Here is a 19,640-nt window from a genome sequence, read left to right on the forward strand (position 1 = left end):
AGAGCAAGATGAACCTCCAAATATCAACAGGTTGATTGCAGGTGATGTCAAGTGGTATTTAGAGGAACCTCCTCCTTGTGTTTGGTTCCATGGTGGAATGGTGAGCCCTCTGGACTCTGGATCCAGTGATCCCAGTTCAAGTCTCAGAAGGACCTTCCTGTCTGGAATGTGTCCCATGTAACAAACTGATCAAGAGATGCAATGTGGTTCTAATGTTCTGGTTCATTTCTTGTCCTTTAGAAAAATGAAAATCATTTCTTACTGCCATGAACTCAGACTGTGTGTTTAATGTTAACAATAAATAAACCAACTAAGGAGCCAGTAGCGCCTGTGGAAAAAATTCTACTTTGTCAGTGAATTAATTCAGTCTGCATCCAAGTTTCTGTCAGGATGGCCGAGCGGTCTAAGGCGCTGCGTTCAGGTCGCAGTCTCTCCTGGAGGCGTGGGTTCAAATCCCACTTCTGACAAAGGACATTTTCTCCACATTCCTATGCATCCACAATGGTACATTTCAAACCCAGTTGAAGCTGCTCTCCACTGATGGGAGTGAGTGGTTGAACTGGCAGCAGAGGAGGCAAAGGAGCTTCCCTGTGACGTCCCAACATCGCCTGGTTTCCTCCAACATGGAGCAGCCACCAAAACTGAACTTCAAATGTTGGATCAAAGTCTACTGATCCACCTGTCTCATGTTGATGAGGTCATCCAGCCTGATGATCTCTAGGTTCTCCTTTGAGTGGTTCCCTCTGGGAGAGTTCTCTCTCTGTAACTTGTGTGTGTGTTTGCTCGTATCCTGTTTCTCCTTGACAGCACTTTAGTGTTTTTACCACTGGTGTCTCATCTGTGGTTCATCTTTTATTTTACTTCTTTGTCAAAGATGAAGGTGTTTGTGGTCATTCATCAATCATGTGATGGCTCATGTGACTGTGAGTCTGATGAAGAGCTTGTAGCGTCTCTCACTCTGATCACTTCAGGCTATTGAAGCTACTCAGGTGTAGCCTGACTAGCTCAGTCGGTAGAGCATGAGACTCTTAATCTCAGGGTCGTGGGTTCAAGCCCCACGTTGGGCGTTCATCTTGAACATCCCTGCTTGTCCTCTCACTTTCTGCAGCTGTGATTGGGAATTGTAAGAAAAATCACTGAATAAACAACACAAACACAGACTGTGTCTGAAGTTCCACACCTGCACCCGACTCAGAATGAAAAACCAGTGTGGACTCAATTGTATCCACTGTCAATCCTGATTCTGGAGAAATTTCTTTGTGTGTTTTGATGGACGCGAGCCAAGCAGAAATTTCCCACAATGCAATAGGGTGGCGTTTGGTCAGTGTTGAGCAGGCATCAGTCTGACAATGATGTCATATTATTGTGTCATCACCTGACCAGACCCAAAAGTAGGCTCAGGTATCAGTTTCTTCTCAATGCTAATGTCTGCTAGCTTAGTCTGCTACTTTGATGGCTCTGCCTGCTCAAAGGTCCAGACCCCTGGATGTGGTGGTTCCTACCTGAACGTAGATTCTGTCAGCTCATGTTGTTAAATCAACTCACCAGGAACACCAGTAGATTTCAATGGACTGACAATGAGTCTCATTGAATGGGTGTCTCGTCCAACGAGAAACACTCAGTCTCAGGTTGAAGCTCATCAATGAGGTCTTGTGGATCAGTGGCTTGCATGAATGAATGAGTTGGAAGACTTCTTGGAAATTAAAGAGGATTTAATACAATTAAGAAAACCCTTAAGACAGAGAGATAATTCCAGCAGAGTAATTAAGGCCCATATTGAGTAGCAGGTATGAATTAGCCTGGATTTATCTGAGCTTCAAGTAGACGGCTAAGAGGCAGGTGGAAAGGTGTGTAGGATGAACGATGGTGACCTCCAACCAAATGAAGAGGACTGAGTGGAGGCTGACCAGCTCTACGGAGTCAGGCGGAGTTTGGCAGCGAGACAGGAGTCCAGGCCTGAATCGGTGAAAACCAACGTAACCGGCTTACGTTCTCAGCTGGATTCTCCCATCGATGTACGACGCCTCTCCAACGAACTGGTGGGAGGACGGCCTCCAAAGCCTCCACCTCGTCGACCGTGGCTCCCGCTGAGATTCGCTCGATGAAGAAGGGAAGCGCGTTGATGGGCTACCCTCTGGTCTCAGGCTGCTGGCTGCCTGGACTAAGCTGCTCTTCTCCGACACAAAGGTGGCTTCTCTCTCTTCAAGGCTCACAGGAGGTCAAGAGTGTAGCGACCGTGAGCCGAGATCGATGATGAATTACAAAAACAGAAAATCAAAAAAATAAATTTGTGGAATAGAAAAGAAAAGGGGGGGGGGCGGACCAGCTGCTCTAGGAGCTCACACACAAAGGGCAGAAACAAGAAGCACTGAAGAGAGCGCCAGCAGTGGATGGTGCCACCACTGTTACAGTAAACTGGTCCGCCTCAGAGCAGTGACCTTTGACCTGTGAGGGGTTGTTGGCCAATCAGCACACTTTGCTGTCTTCAGTCCTTCTCAGATATCAACAAATGAAGCTGGTTGAACAGACGGCAATCATCATCACTCAGAGACATCACCTGGAGAGGAAGACTGCTCCGAGTTCTGACAATGACAGTGAAGAGGCAAGGAGAGCTGGACAACCACAGACAGTGAAACATTCAGAACATCATGTTGATACACGTGTGTGTGTGTGTGTGTGTGTGTGTGTGTGTGTGTGTGTGTGTGTGTGTGTGTGTGTGTGTGTGTGTGTCAGAATCGGAATCAGAATCTTTTATTTTCGTTGTGGGGGGGGGGTACAGTGACAATAGTTAGAGCGCTCTTCCAGAGCCACCGTGCACCACAGAATGCAGATACAAAGAAAAGATAAAAGCAAGATAAAAGACACTGTTAGAACAGAAAGATCCATCAACCCACCAACCAGAGGTGTGTCTGGTACAGATGTGGAATTATTGGCTCACACAATGTTGAGGACACTGGAAGAAGACAAACAAAAAAGGCTGGTGAGATCCAGACCTTCATCAAAAATGGTCCTGGAGAACTGTTCAATGTGTCAGGACTTCTGTCCATTGTCTTCTGCTTATCCTGTTCAGGGTCATGAGGGGGTGGAGCCTATCCCAGCAGCTTTTGGGCGACAGGCCGTGTTCACCCTGGACAGGTCACCAGTCCATCACAGGGCCAACACATCCACAGACAAACATTCCAAGCCAGACTCAGGAGGATCTCTCCACCCTACAGACTGTAAAGGAACCATCAAAGATGGCAGTTGGAGTTCTGTGGATCTGTGCTGGATTCCTCGTCCTCACGGACCAGAAGTCTGTCTGAAATACTGCACTGATTGATGATCTTTTCATGAATCTGGAAAAGCTTCTAAAATGAAAGGAAAACAATCCTATCTTCTTCATGTCTCAAGCCAAATCAAACCAAGAGTTCTTTTATCATATTTTTTTAACCGGACGTCTGCTTTGACTGGTTGGTTGTTGAAAGAGAGCAGGACAGGACAAACAGCAGAAGACAAATATAGAGAAGGAAAGACAAAAGACAGAGAGAAAGGAGGGAGAGAATGACAAAAAGATGGGAACAAGATGAGGGTGAAAGACAAGCAGAGAGAAAGACAGAGGGACAGGGGGATGGAAGACAGACACACAACCAACAACAGCAGCAATAATAGTTTAGTTTAGTTTATTTATATTTGTACAGCACTTTTCATCCAGAGACTGCAACACAAAGTGCTTCACAGAACTAAGAGAAAACGTTTAATAAAATATAAAACAATACATTAAATACATGTTAAGAACCCGGCCTTCCCAACCCACATGACCACATACATGCACACACCACCACCCCCCCCTCCCCACACACACACACGCATACACACAACCACACACTGACTGTCAGTAGGAACATGGCAGGGCACTGAAAATCCTAGTGAGGAAAGACCACCTATGGGGGCCATCCTCACCAGGAGGTGCCACAGCCCACAACCACAGGGAGCGCCGCCACCGAGACCCCCCGACCAGGACAGACCAGGTACACTCCACATATAATGCAGAGCCCCCCAGCTCTCCGGGCCTGGACAATCCCAAGGACGATGCCCCTGTGCCCCTGACCAGACACACCTCCCAGTGTGGAGGGCCCCCACCAGGACACACTGGAGCTAAAAACTAAAAGACTAAAAACTAAAAGACTAAAAGAAGGTAGAATAGGAAAGAACAGAAATTACAATGATATTAAAATATCAGAATGACATAAAATATAAATAAAATCTAAAAGTTTTAAGAGCTAATAAAAAAGTAGAATAACATAATTAAAAGACTAAAGTAACAATAAGATATCGTGATAAAATGAAAGGACAAGAGAGACTAAGTCAGTTAAAAGCTAAGCTAAAAAGGGGAGTCTTGAGCCTCCTTTTAAAAACATCAACAGTCTCTGCGGTCCTCATGTTCTCTGGCAGGCTGTTCCAGAACTTTGGGCCATAATGGCTGGATGCAGCCTCCCCGTGGGTTTTAGTTCTGACTCTTGGAACGACAAAAAGGCCGGTGCCAGAGGACCTCAGGGTCCGCGAAGGTTGATATGATAAAAGCAGTTCAGATAAATAAGGTGGGCCAAGACCATTAAGACACTTAAAAACTACTAAAAGAACCTAAAAATTGATCCTGAAGCACACGGGGAGCCGATGCAGCGACTTTAAAACTGGTGTAATGAGCTCCCGCCCTCTGGTCCTCGTCAGCACACGTGCTGCAGAATTCTGGAGTCATTGTAGATTGTAGATGGTTGTTTTGGGGAGACCAGAGAGCAGCAGGGTACCACAAGAATCTGAACGACTGGAAATAAAAGCATGCATCAGCACCTCCGTGTTGGCCTGAGAGGAACGGGCGACTCTGGCTCTGTTCTTAAGATGATAAAAACCTCTCTTAGTTATGTTCTTGACCTGTGGAATGAAATTCAGCTCAGAGTCCAAAATGACACCCAGGTTCTTTACAGATTGTGAAGGTGATGTGATCCTTTGATGAGTTTAGGATCAGTCAGAGATCAAAGACTGAAGCAGGAGATCAATGAACAGAATTCAGACATCAAAGACAGAATTCAGACATCAAACACATCCCTGATGGAGGCTACACCCCCCCCCCAGACAGTTTCCATTTAAGTCGTAAGTTTTATTTGTAAAGCGCCAAATCACAACAAATGTTATCTCATGACACTTCACAAGTAGAGCAGGTCCAGCGCCTCACTCCTTCAATGAGTTTCTTCTCCGCTTCGAGGACCCTGACACCCCCCCCCCCCAGCACCAGACTCACACCACCACCTGACGACACGCCCCTCAGTGTGACCACAGCAGACATGAAGAAGACCTTTCAGGGAATCAACCCTCGCAAAGCTGCAGGCCCAGACTACTGCAACTCTCTCCTGTCAGGATGTCCTAAATACTCTCTAAACAGTCTCCAGCTGGTCCAGAACGCTGCAGCGAGGGTTTTGACTGGAGTTAAGAAGAGAGAACACATCTCTCCACTTTAGCTTCTCTCCACTGGCTTCCAGTAGGATCTAGAATCCACTTCAAAGTCCTTCTGCTAACTTCTAAGGCTCTCAATGATAAAGCTCCATCCTATTTGAAAGAGCTCATTAGTCCCTACTGTCCCACCAGAGCACTCCGCTCCCAGAATGCAGGTCTTTTAGTGATTCCCAGTATCAATAAAAACAGACTGGGAGGTAGAGCCTTTAGTTACCGGGCTCCTCTACTGTGGAACCAGCATCTCTCCATGGGTCAGAGAGGCAGACACTTTAACTACGTTTAAGTCCAGGCTTAAGACTTTCCTCTATGACAGAGCCTTCAGTTAGGACTGGTTCAGGTAGCTCTGAACCATTGATAGCTATGCTGCTACAGGCTTAGACTGCTGGGGGACACATCAGGTTACATGGAGCCCTCCTCTCCTCTCCTCTCCCCTCCCCTCCTCTCCTCTCCTCTCCTCTCCCCCTCTCTCCTCCTCTCCTCCCTGCACATTTTTGGAACTGTCACTACCACTACTTGTTGCACTTTGTAGTTTGGCCTTGGTGTCTCGCAGTCTCTCTGTGTTTCCACAGATCCACCAGAGCCCCAACCGCCGCCTGCATCGCCCCCCCCCCCCCTCTTATTCCCTACTGTCACACTGGCCATCGCTCCCCTTCCATGAACCAGTCTGCCATCCAGTCCCCCATCAAGCTGGCTTGCTCTCCCTGCCTCCCCTTCCATGAACCAGTCTACCATCCAGTCTACCATCCAGTCCCCCATCAAGCTGGCTTACTCTCCCTGCCTCCCCTACCAGAAGCTTCCTTCTTCAACTGTCATTAACATTTCCATGTTTCTCACATTTTGTATTGTAAACTGTTTTCTTGTCTGTAACAACATCTCCTGCACGTCTGTCCGTCCTGGGTGAGGGATCCTCCTCTGTTGCTCACCCTGAGGTTTCTCAGATTTTTCCCTGTTAAAAGGGTTTCTATGGAGTTTTTCCTCAGTCGATGTGAGGGTCTAAGGGCAGAGGATGTTGTTATGATGCCATGTGAAGCCCTTTGAGACAAACTGTTGGTGAAAACGGGCTCTACAAAGAAAATTGCCTTGCCTTGCCTTGCCAGACAACATCCCAGGGTGAGGACTGAAGGACTGTGCACAACAGCTGTCCGAGGTGCTGGTGGACATCTTCAACACCTCACTGGCGCTGCCATCTGTCCCCACCTGCCTAAAGACTGCCACTATTGTCCCTGTCCCCAAGTGCTCCAGAGTGACAGGCCTAAATGACTACCGACCCATTGCACTCACCCCAGTAGTCATGAAGTACTTTGAGAGGCTGGTCAAGGCCCACATAGAGACCTCCATCGACGTCTCTGTGGACCCCCACCAGTATGCCTACAGGCAACACCGCTCCACTGATGACGCCATTTCACCAGTGGTCCACACAGCCCTCACCCATCTGGAGAGCAGGAACTCCTATGTCCACCTTCTCTTCCTGGACTTCTCCTCTGCCTTCAACGCCATCATCCCACATGGGGGACCTGTTCAGTGGACCTGAGGACTGGTGACCTGTTCAGAGTGAACCCTGCTCTCACCAAATGTCACCCCCCCCCCCATAACCTTTAACAAATCAGTGGTACAGAAAATGGATGGAGTGACTGATTCACTGCAGAGGCACAGCGATGTTATTAATGGAGGAGTCTTTTCATTAAAGATTGAAGCTCCATACAAGACAGAGTCTGTAGACAAGAACATCACAACCTGGGAAGCTTTCACTTCTTTGGACAGACAGCTTTGATTTCAGCTTCTACCTCTGTAAAATTGAAAGTAAAGTAAATGAAGCACCTGTGAAGGTAAAACTGATGATGTCATGACTTGTTCAGTCCTCCAACGTTAAAGTCCAACAAGTTTTGATTGTCTCTGATTCTCTGTGGCAAAATCCAACAAGAGGAAACAGAAAATCTTGAGGTTGTCTCACTTTTTTTAAAGAAAATCTGCATAGGACAGTGATAGGAGGCTTGTTTCCTTGATGAAAGAGACTGGTGCTCTCGTCTTCTTCAACATTGACTTGTTCTACCAGGACAAGAGAATCTGAGCTTGGATGTCATTTAGCAGTCAAAGGCTTGTTAAACTGGTCAACATCAGCTGGTGTTCACTCTGATGATGTAGCGATGGTCTGGATTCTTCCTTCTGGAGCACCAAGCTGCTGGGAAGAAGCCTGATGATGTCAGAGTTGTGTTCAGTGGCTCCTGCTGGGTCCATTTCTGACAAATGGGCTCCAAAGAGTTCAGCTGTTTAAAAGGCTCAGAGAAAGCAGCACATCAAGGTGGTCAGGAGACGAGGTGGCCGAGTGGTTAAGGTGATGGACTGCTGATCCATTGAGCTCTGCAGGCGTGGGTTCCAATCCCATCCTCGTCGTAGGAGACTTTGGTTTCTGCTCCTAGATTACGGAATGACTGTGAGGCTTTTAACTGACACAGATACCAGTTGAGTCAACTTCCCTTTCACATCCTGACCAAAACAACTCTGACACCCAGAGCTCGCATGTGTCAATCACCTCTGGAGAAGGTCCCGCCCCCTTAGAGCCACAAATTCTCCCATCAGTGAAGAAAACTGAAGACACCTCTTGGATGAGAGCTGAAGTGTCTTCTAGAAACCTGAAATAGTCCACTTGGAACGTTTAAATAATTCTACAATCCTACAGTTTCACTGAGCTTTTGTCCAAAGCCACGTGCATGTATCACATGTATATAATATATATGTGACACTCTTTCATCTACTCATTGACCAAAAATACAGTCTAATACCAGTAAATTTGTGCAGAAGAAAACGTTGTTTGTGCTGCTTCTTTATTTATTTATTTAGTTTAGTTAGTATTTTTTAATGTATTTTCTTTCAAGTCACATTTTGTCCATGAACTTCATAATCAGAGTCACCATCTCATCACATGACTAAAGTCTGGGTTCTGTATTGGTGGTAAAATATCCTTCCATGCCCCTCACTAGTTTGCACACAGAAAAGCATATTTTACTGGTTTCAGATCTCTTAGCTTGTTCTCTCTCTTAAAGCAGCTGTGGCAGCTTTCATTGTGTGATCGTTGTCATCGTCTTCCACTTACTCCTTACTAGTAAGGGTCGCGGGGGGGCTGGAGCCTATCCCAGCATCTACGGGCGAGAGGTGGGGTTCAACCTGGACAGGTCGCCAGTCCATCGCAGGGCCAACACACAGAGACGAACAACCATTCACACTCACATTCATACCTACGGTCAATTTAGAGTATCAATCAGCCTCGTCCCCAAATTGCATGTCTTCGGACGGTGGGAGGAAGCTGGAGTACCAGAGAGAACCCACACAGGAACAGGGAGAACATGGAGACTCACACAGAAAGGTACTGCGCCCGAGCCGGGACCAGATTGATGGAAATCAAGTGTCTAAGTTCTGTTAGCAGCCATGAAGTTGATCTGGTTGGCACTGGTATTTGTTCTTGCTGCAGCTCAGGAGTGATTCAGGAGAAGAGTTTCAGAACAGCCAAGGTTGGGGACTGGAATTTTAGAATTTCCCCTGGAACCAGACAACCTTGGGAGGTAAAACCTCCAATCATAGCCACTCAGATGCAGCAGCAGAAGAAGCTGTCATCCACCCTGACAGTCAGAGCATCAAGTCAAGAAAACATCACCATCTTGTAGTTCCAAACCTCCACCTGTCAGATTCAGCTACTTCTTATTGTGGGACTTTAAACTTGAACACAATGGAATTTGGACAAGGAGTTTTCCTTCCAGTCCAAACATCATCGTCCAGCCTCCAACCAGAGGTCCATCAGTTATCATGGAGCCACAGGTGGAGTCTGGATTCTTTTCTAGAATGAGACGGCAATGAGAGTCCTGCCAAGTGACATCACTGACATGAATGGATGGCTTCAGTCACGTGACTGGATGACTTCAGTCACGTGACTGGATGACTTCAGTCACGTGACTGGATGACTTCAGTCACGTGACTGGATGACTTCAGTCACGTGACTGGATGACTTCAGTCACGTGACTGGATGACTTCAGTCACGTGACTGGATGACTTCAGTCACGTGACTGGATGACTTCAGTCACGTGACTGGATGACAGTGTAGATGCCAATGTACAGGTTGGGGAAATAGTCTCTGAGAATCCAGCTTGAACCCACAGCCTCCTTGTTTTCCAAAAACCCAAACAGCGACCATCTGTCTCCCTCCAATCCTGTTCTTGGGTAAACAACAAAAACAGAGTAAAAGTCTCTGGCAACATATTTGTTTCCTGTAGGGTTTCTTCATGTATGTGTGGTGTACCTGCTTTCCCAGAGGACTGCCATCTTTGTTCTGTGGCTGACATGTTTTAGTGTCAGCACAGGTCATAGCGCTGAGACTGAACTCTCATTCTCCTCCAAGTGTTATTTCCACCTCACACTCCTGCATATATTCAAGTGAACAGGGAACACAAATTTATGCTCAACTTCTCCTGTGTATTCATCCACAGTCACTAAACAACAACCAAACCAAACAAAAGAGGGTTTGCTAGAATGGCGATCAGCTGTAGTTCACCATCTTATCCAGGTCACATGACTCAGGAGTAGCGTGGCCGTCTGGCAACCAAAGGGTGGCTGGTTTGATCCTCACTTTCTCCAGTGACCATGTCAAAGTGTCCTTGAGTAAGACACTGAACCCCTAAATACTTCTGATGAGTAGGTTGGCTCCTTGCATGGCAGCCTTCAGCATCAGTGTGTGAGTGTGTGAATGAGAGGACATTGTTCAGCTCCTTGAGTGCTGCTGAGGTAGAAAGGCTCTGTACAAACTGAGTCCTTTTACCATTTCTTTCCTGCTTCTAGCAGCGCTGTCGTCACTTCCTGTGACCGTGGGAGGAAAGGGGTCCCCCTTCAGAATAAGTTTGATATCATTATGTTACTTCCTGTTCAACATGCCTTTAGCAGACCAACTCACAGAACAGCGCAGTGAGGTAGTGTAGCCGAGCGGTCTAAGGTGCTGGATTAAGGTTCCAGTCTCTGAAGAGGCATGGGTTCAAATCCCACCACTGCCATCATGTCTCAGGTCACTGGAGAGGTGTGGCAGGTCTCTCACAGTCTCTCCTCTCTCTTCCACTTCAAACCTGTGACCAAAAGAAGAACCCTCCTCTGAGTCCACAGACCTGAGCATCGCTGCTCTGACTACCAGGTTACCTCCTGTGTATCAGTGTGAAGTCATGGGGAGGTAGTCAGTTGTTCATTTTGTTTTATGACAGAGGCTTCATTGTGAATTAAATAATTTTAATTCTTTACTTGAAGTTTCACGCTGTTTCGATTGAAAAAGGCGAGTTCCTGGAGAAGATCTTCTAGGGGTCCAGGTTAAAGCGGTGCCCAAGCTGGCACCAGGCGCTGACCCAGGTCCTGCATGGGAGATACTGTCAGTTCTGTTCTGCCCTGCTCTCAACCACAGGCTGGTGTTGAGGCCTGCAGCAACCAGGGCCCCAGTCACCAAGAGTATAAAGGCTGGTCATTGTAGCAGTGGGAGGAGTCAAAATGAAGACAGACCAATGTGAGCAGGACGTTCCTGGAGAAGTCAGAAGAACTTGACCATGTTTCCTACAGTACCCAGGAGGCCTGGTAGTTGTTGAAGGAAGCTCCAAAAGCAAAGAGCAGACAGCAGGATATCAAAAGAAAAGATCCAGACACTAAAACTACAAGTAGAAACAAGAAGAAATACTAAAAGCTTTGGAAAGATACTACAAGGTTGGATATACATTATTATATACACTACTATTCTCATTGACTCCTAAAGAGGGACAGGAAACATTAGAATGTGGATCAGATCAGCTGATTTCAGTGTTGAGTCCATCCCTCCATCCACTTTCTGTTCTTATCCTTTAAGGGTCACGGAGGGGGGGGGGGGGCGATCCCAGGTGACATTGTTCAAGAGGCAGGGTTCACCCTGGACAGGTCACCAGTCCATCAGGAGAAATGAGGTGGTCGGTATCATGCAACCTAAACTAAAACATTAGTCAGGTCAAATTCAGATTAAAGCAAGAGTCTCCAGATCAAAGTCAGAATTCCTGATGATGTCATCAGGGCTTTGACAGTAGCTAGAATTCTTTCTTTGATCTCAGGAGGACATGAAAGAAACCCAATTGAGGAAAGTAGAAGAGAGCACATTCAGCTTCATTAGAAACACTTGAACTGTTGAACAGTAGAATTTGTTTGAAACAGTTTACAACACTGAGTGACAGGATTGAAGAGGGAAGAGTTTTCTACTTTGAATTAATTCTAACTTAAAACTGTGGATGAACATTTTTAGTAGTTCATATTCTAACATAAAGAGGAAGTGATGTCATTCCCTTTTTAAAAAAACAAACAAACATGTGAAGCTCCTCCCCCCAGCTCCAGATGGACAGACAGACATGAGAGTGGCCAGGAAGCAAAGAAGTGTTGTGCTCCTCTCCAGTGCTCTGGTGTTGTTGTGTTCTTCTCAGCTCCATCATGAAGACTTGCTGGCACTGGGCGCTGGTGGAAGTTTGCAGCTCTCACTGGAAAGTCCTGAGGCTCCTCCCACTCTGAAGCAGGCAGTTGCTCCCAGCCAGCCCACACTTTCACTCTCTGGTGTAGGAGTGAAGAACAAAATCAGAATCAAGAACCATCACTCTTTCATTGGGGCTCCTTTCTCCTTGTTCTGATCCAGAAATTCAACAGCTTCTATCATTGATTGACAGGAAATGTTGATGACACACTGGGATTTTTGTTCTCCTGCTGTCACTGTCAAGTGCAGCTTAACATGAGAGACAGCAGGATCATTCATGTGTTCATGTTTCCAGCAGACAAGGAGGAAACCTGGGAGGACTTCAGTGACTTTGATCACTGGTTCTCACTTCATCTTCTCAGTATAAAGTTCAAAGCGAGCTGGCCAGGAGTTGAACCTAGAATCTTCTGATCCGTAGTCAGACGCGTTATCCATTGCGCCACCAGCCCTGTGAAGAAGCTGCTATGTTCATGTGTACTTGCTGTTACAGAAAATCCCAACAACATGGTGGCATTTTCAGGGGACACAATGGTGCAGTGGTCAGCACTGTGGCCTCCCAGCAAGAAGGTTCAGCTCTCCTCCTATTTGGTTGCTAGGAACCTGAATCAGGCCTCAGTGGAGCGGTGCTGCTGAGGCTGAGTGAGGCTGAGTGAGGGACTGAGCAGGAGCCAGCAGGTCCAAGCAGGTTCAGGCAAACTCCCCTCAGTCCACCAACATCAAAGCAGAGGAACAGAGTTCATCTAACAAAATGATTCATATCATCTCCTCTTGGAATGTTCTGGAACTACAAGTACACTTAAAATGGCTGACTTATGACCACAGAAGGAACTTTGAAGTAGATTTGATTCATTTAAGTCAGTGACAGTCTTTTTTTTTAAAGAACTTAGTTCAGGTAACTTGATTGTTTTACTAAGATGAGCTTTAATGTTATACCATTGAAACAAGACCTTCATATATTTATGATGACATCACCAATAGGAGCCTTCCCAGTCTGTCAGGTGGTAGAATTCAGTCACCACCAATGACATCAGAGTCAGAGTTAGAGATCAAAGACAGACATTAAAGTCTCACATTAAAGTCTCTCTTATTAAAAAAATTAAAGTGTTATATCTTTGAAAATATACTGCAATACATTAAATATTATATTTCCATGAATGGTAACCTCGTTCTTATATTCTTTAATATACTGCAATAGTAATGGACCCTCAATGACACTGTAGTGATGAATCTATCAAGGAGTACAAATGATTATAATCAGAGAATTTTGAAGTCAAGTTTGAGATCAGTTTGATCCTCTCTGTCTCCTCCCTCTCTCTCTCTGTCTCCCCCCTCTCTCCCTCTCTCTCTCTGTCTACCCCCCTCTCTCTCTGTCTCCCCCCTCTCCCTCTCTCTCTCTGTCTCCCCCCTCTCTCCCTCTCTCTCTCTGTCTCCCCCCCTCTCCCCCCCCCTCTCTGTCCCCCCCCCCTCTCTCTCTCAGGAGCTTTTAAATGAATATTTTAATAAAACAGAACAGGAGACTGAAGAGTGATCACTCAAACCCGGTTCCTGTCTCAAAGAGCTTCTCGGTGCAGCTCCCATCAGCTCCTAAAAACAGGAAACCAGCAGATTCACTGTTGAACGGTGGCATTAAAATGTCTCAAAAGCTGTCCTGTCCACCATTTGTTGGTGCAAAGACATTTAAAAACACCAGTTGAACATTTTCCAAAGCTGCTGTCACCGTCTTTCAAACACCTGGAATGATTTCCTTCCAAACCAAAAGAAACTGGTAAAAAAAACAACAACAAAAACCTCCTGGAGAATCAAACTCCACCCTCTGCTCCAACTGGACTTGGGACTTCAAATGACCCCCATTAAAAGTCTGCCTGCATCCCCATTCACTGACTGTTGTGTTGTGGGTCTCCTGGACAAACATGGCAGGGATCCTCTTGATCTCCAGGAGTTTAAAAGAGCAGCTCTTTTAAAATGGGTTCTGGCTCCGTTCAGGTTTAGAGAGCTGAGACTAAAATCACACATGAATGAAAGAGGGAACCCAAGAAAACAAGTCAGCGTGAAAGAGGAGCAGATTTTAAAACTCCTCATCATTTCCACCTCCAGGAGTGAAGCCTCCTGGGACCCAAGAGGCTCCAGCTGGCAGAGCTCTCACTGGTTTCTCCACCACCTCGCTAACCTGAGCTGGAGCATCTGAGAACCAAACAGTGACCCCATTCATTCCAGAGCCGACTCCACAAACTCTGAGCCCCCACTTTACCCACAGCCAGCAGGTCTCCTCAACACTGCATGACACACGACGACTAAATTTAACACTGAAGTGTCTCATCCAGAGATCTGTCACATGTGTCTGCTGTGGAGGGTCAATCTGTCCGTCCACATTCAGATCATTAACACAGCGACTCCTCAGCACCAGTAGAGCCTGTTCATCGTCCCTGGGTGGGCTCGAACCACCAGCCTCTCTGTTAACAGCCGAGCGCGCTGACCGATTGCGCCACAGAGACTCTGAGTCTCCTGCTTTTCATGAAGAGTTTTCAGGCTAAATTCAGTGTGTGAGGTCCACACTGCACATTTGAGGGACCATGAAGGACAGAGGAGAGTCTGACTGTCATGGTGAAAGCCTTCAGCACTAGAACTGAAACAGCCCCACCATCTTAACCCCCCCAGACCAAACAGGCTTCATCAGAAACATACCCACCTCCTAGAACATCCAGAGATCATCAGTCTGATTAATAGAACATGGCAAACAAACAAGAACATGTTATTGTTTGATCAGAAGCTGAAACAATGTTTCTATGTTTGTCTGTTCTGGTCTGAATGAAAGAGGAGGTTTTCTTGGTCATGTGACGTGGATGAGCGTTCAACTAGAACTTCCTGATTCAACAGGATTTGAGTTTGTTGGGATTTTGTCAAAGACACCAACCAAACCTCTGAGTGGTGCAGATGTCTGCTGCCTCCTCAGAGCAGACTGGAGCTCAGCCTCACTCACCTGTGGGAGCCCCAGCAGAGCCACCGTGGGATGGAGTTTCATTTTAGGATCCAAGGTCCTGGATTGAATTGGTGTTTTGTGTGTTTTTAGGCCTCCTGGCACCGATGAATGAATGAACCATTGTTCCAGAGGGAGCTGGTGTCAGGTCAGTCTCTGTTTCTACAAGACCTCCTGCTGCAGAGCCAAACTGGGAAACATTTGAAACTCAAAATCCTGTTCTTGTCACAATCCTGCTCTCCTAAATCAAGGCCTGTTCAACAAATGGTAGAGCAGAGGAAGCGTGCTGGGCCCATAACCCAGAGGTTTATGGATCAAAACCATCCTCTGCTAAATGAAAAGAACAAAAAATAGCCTGATTATTAAATATAATGAGGTTTTTTTCTGATACAAAGGGGTGGAATTGAAAGTGAACTGATGGAAGCAAAAGTTGACTTCATAAGATTTTTTTGTGATTCAACATAGCAGATAAATTTTCATTTCTATACTGATTATCTGCAATGGTTCGTGGACTCTGGTCTGACCCCAGGAACCTCCGCTGGATCTCCGGCATCCTCCTCTACGTCCAAGTTATCAGAAACGACGAGGTAATCCAAACTGGACTTCCCTCCGTCATCGTCCTACAGGAGACACCGGGACTCCTTATCACCCACTGTAACCCGTACACCCAGAGAATCTACGTTCACTTAGACCCTTGGGGCGTGTACCGTAAGCACAACCACCTCCCTCCACGGCTAACCGAAGGAAGACTGAGCCGTACACAGACCCAAGACGCAATCGAATTTACTAGGCACACCACTATTTACAAGCTCGAGCAGTTGCAAAAGTTTCTGGTTACAGAGAGACCTGGGTGGCCAGAAACGACCAAAACGATTTCTGGGTGGGCTGCTCACTGCCTCATCAGCTATCAGATCGCTGTTTTCTGTCGGGTTATCCGCAGCCAATACCGTTAGCATTCGCTCATTACAGAAACACATGGATGAACTTGATGGAGAGATGCCAGAGATTCAACAGAGGCTTCCCCAGCAACAACAACAACTTCAGGGAATTGGCAAAACCCTGCAGGGTACTATAGTCACCGTGAATTTGCACTCGATACTCCTAAATAACATGTTGCGTGCCTTATCGACGTTATTGCAGGTCGTCAAGGAGGACATCACCTCTGTGCGAATAGTCAGAGACTTAATGCAGGATCTTCTCAGAGAAGTTAGCTCCTCGGTTAATAGCCTGAGCGGTGGCATGATCCCCTCGTATCTGGTCTCCTCAGAACTGGTAGAAGAGATTCTCCAGTCCGCTACGACGACTGTGGTGCAATCCTCCCAACTCCACCTGGCGTATAGTCTTGGCAGCGCAATCCCTATTTTTGTAGATCCCCAGAATCTAGAAATAGGATTCATGCTCAGTGTACCCATCACAGAGCAACAAAACATTTATAGGCTGAAAACGGTCCTAAATGTTGGATTTTGGAGAGGCAACACTCGTGTACAACTTAAGACACCACCCACACTCGCATACCATGATGACGACCCAACGCTCTGTCTCATTCCAAACCTGGACATGTGCACCCCAACAAAAGACATCCATTTTATATGCCCCGAATAATGAATATTAAATATAATTATTAACTTATTTAATTATCAATAATTATATCCATAATTATCGATTATCATTAATTTTGACCAATGCGCTCATCAGCGCACAACATTGGTAAACTGGACAGTTTGTCTGGTGAAGCTCTCTCAGACACTCCTTTCTTCATCCTCCCTTCAGGCTCAGCAGCATCAGAGTCAATGTGTCTGACTAGAATGATCTCTTGTTTTTAAGATGGCGCTGTTCTTTTCTTCCTCAGTCTGATGAAGAGCTTGTGAGCAGCAAACGTCTCTCCCTCTGATGACTTCATGCTGTAGAACATGGACGCCCTGGCCTGACGACCTCAGTCAGTAGAGCAGGAGACTCTTAATCTCAGGGTGGTGGGTTGAAGCCCCATGTTGGGCATTAATCTTAATCTCTTAGCGTGTTCTCTCTCTTAAAGCAGCTGTGGCAGCTTTCATCATGTGATTTATTTTAAAATATAAATATGGAACAGAACCATTGTAATCAGATGTCAGGACATTTGAAGGAATGTCAATCTCCTGTTGAAATGTTGCAGTGTGCAGCTGAGGCTCTCTGGCAGTGGCACCAGGAGCCCCAATGGCAGAACCTGGACCCTCCTGGAGGAGAACCACAGGTGAGGGCCTTCTTGGCTCCAGATTGATGGAAATCAAGTGTCTGAGGCTGTTAGCAGCCATGAAGTTGATCTGGTTGGCACTGGTATTTGTTCTTGCTGCAGCTCAGGAGTGATTCAGGAGAAGAGTTTCAGAACAGCCAAGGTTGGGGACTGGAATTTTAAAGTTTCACCTGGAACCAAACAACCTTGGAGGGTAAAACCTCCAATCATAGCCACTCAGATGCAGCAGCAGAAGAAGCTGTCATCTACCCTGACAGTCAGAGCATCAAGTCAAGGAAACATCACCATCTTGTAGTTCCAAACCTTCACCTGTCAGATTCAGCTACTTCTTATTGTGGGACTTTAAATTTGAACACAAACAGTGTCTAGACGCACGATGGCCCAAAAACGGCCCGCATCCCAATTGCAGATCAGCACCACACCAGACCCAGGATTGGTCCAGTTCTGATTTTACTTCAGTATTTGGCACCTTCGGATGTTCGGACCGAATCCGGTTAGTTCCACACATTTTCATTTCACCTTGGATTTTAGAGCTTTCGTTAAAACCTGTATTTCATTTGTGGGCCACAACTGTCATGTGTGCACCACAGGCGGATCAGGAAGCTTTCAAACGGATCTGGCCCAAAGACTCCTGCTATCTGGGCAGTGTAGATGCCAATGTAGTGATTGGGGAAATAGTCTCTGAGAATCCAACTTGACGGTCCTGCTAAGTGTTGTGATGCTCAAATGTTCTGTGAAATAGTTGGACCCTCAGCAGAGATGCTAGATTAGGAGTTGATGGGAGTTGTTGCAGATACCAGGGTCCAAAGTCCAGCTTGGACCAAGTTTGTGCAGTTCTTTGTCAAGCTAGCAGCAATTCTTTTCTTTTCACATCGCTGTCTCCTGATGACTCAGGACCAGTTGATGTCCATTTATCTGTCATGGTGACAGAGAACTTTCTCCAGCTCAAACAGGACAAAACTGAGGTCTTAATTGAAGGTGGTGGCAGCGTTGTTAGGGCCTGAGCCTCCTCCCAACCAGCCACAGCCAAGGAGCAGGAGTTGGCCATAGAAAAAAGCAATTCCTCTTTCAGAGTCCGTCAGAGACCTGCTGGAGGCTCCACCGAGATTTGAACTCGGATCACTGGATTCAAAGTCCAGAGTGCTAACCATTACACCATGGAACCAGTCCAAAAAAAAAAGACATGAGTGAGAAAAATTATGGCGCTTATCATGTAGGCGGGAGTACAGTGGTTGTCTGGTTTTAATTTTCACAAACACCCATCCATGCATTTATCCATTGTCTTCCGCTCATTCCTGTTAATGGTTGCAGTGGGGCTGGAGCCCAGCCCAGTGTCAACTGGCGAGAGGTACACCCCGGAAAGGTCACCAGTTCATCTCAGGGCCAACACCTTGAGACAAACAACCATTCACACTCACATTCATACCTACAGTCAATTTAGAGCATCCAATTAGCCTAGTCCCCAATTGCATGTCTTTGGATGGTGGGAAGAGGCCAGAGTACCTGGGGAGAACCCACACAGGCATGGGGAGAACATGCAAACCCCACACAGAAAGATCCTGTGCCAGAGCCTGGGCTCAAACCTGGAACCTTCTTGCTGTGAGAAAATTGTTTTTAGTTTATTTGACAGCTGATTGAAGACGTGGGTCAAAACTGACCGTTACCATAGAGATGGGAACAGGAAGCTGACACAAGAGGAAGGTTCCAGCTCTGAAAAAGGAGTTTGATCAAAATCTTGAACTGCCAGTAGAAATATCCTTTTGTATGTTGACCTTTGTTGACAGAAGTCACTTTAGCTTGGCAGTGACAAGAATGGCTGCTAGCTTGACAAAGAACAGCACAAACCAGGTTCAAGCTGGACTTTGGACCCTGGTATCTGCAACGACTCCATCAACTCCTGATCTAGCAGCTCTGCTGGGTCCAACTATTTTACAGAACATTTGACAGACCTGTGGAGCACTGAGGACACACATGAGTTGATCACATGATCCACTGAAGCGCCATTTTACCTGCCACTGAGGTCACCAACATGAGCTGGAGTTGGGAATCTTGAACTGAACCTGGTATCACAGCGACACCTGCTGCTGCAAAATGGAACAGCAACATTGAACCAAGTACAGGATTGGAGGGAGACTGATGGTCGCTGTTTGGGTTTTTGAAGAACAAGGAGGGCATGGGTTCAAGCTGGATTCTCAGAGACTATTTCCCCAACCTCTACATTGGAATCTACACTGTCATCCAGTCATGTGACTGAAGTCATCCAGTCACGTTACTGAAGTCATCAGTCATGTGACTGAAGTCATCAGTCATGTCAGTGATGTCACTCTGCAGGACTGTCATTGCCGTCTCATTCTAGAAAAGAATCCAGACTCCACATTTCTGGGGCAGTTTTGGTCTTTAAACACTTGACAGTTCCAGGAGATTTAGTCTGGCTCAAGATCTTCAGATCA

General features: G+C 46.5%; 4 non-coding genes across 4 annotated transcripts; 2 read left to right on the plus strand and 2 right to left on the minus strand.

Moving 5' to 3' along the window:
- Positions 1–384: 384 nt before the first annotated feature.
- trnal-cag (transfer RNA leucine (anticodon CAG)) lies at positions 385–467 on the plus strand. The gene has a single exon. It is a non-coding gene; the product is annotated as a tRNA-Leu (tRNA).
- Positions 468–994: 527 nt separating this feature from the next.
- Positions 995–1,067, plus strand: trnak-cuu (transfer RNA lysine (anticodon CUU)). The gene has a single exon. It is a non-coding gene; the product is annotated as a tRNA-Lys (tRNA).
- An 11,298-nt stretch (positions 1,068–12,365) lies between these two features.
- trnar-acg (transfer RNA arginine (anticodon ACG)) lies at positions 12,366–12,438 on the minus strand. The gene has a single exon. It is a non-coding gene; the product is annotated as a tRNA-Arg (tRNA).
- A 5,845-nt stretch (positions 12,439–18,283) lies between these two features.
- On the minus strand, positions 18,284–18,355 carry trnaq-uug (transfer RNA glutamine (anticodon UUG)). The gene has a single exon. It is a non-coding gene; the product is annotated as a tRNA-Gln (tRNA).
- Between the last annotated feature and the right edge of the window lie 1,285 nt (positions 18,356–19,640).

Source organism: Aulostomus chinensis, chromosome 1 (assembly GCF_037954235.1).
Source record: "Aulostomus chinensis isolate RoL2024-O1b breed Wild chromosome 1, RoL_Achi_v1.0, whole genome shotgun sequence".
NCBI lineage: Eukaryota > Metazoa > Chordata > Actinopteri > Syngnathiformes > Aulostomidae > Aulostomus > Aulostomus chinensis.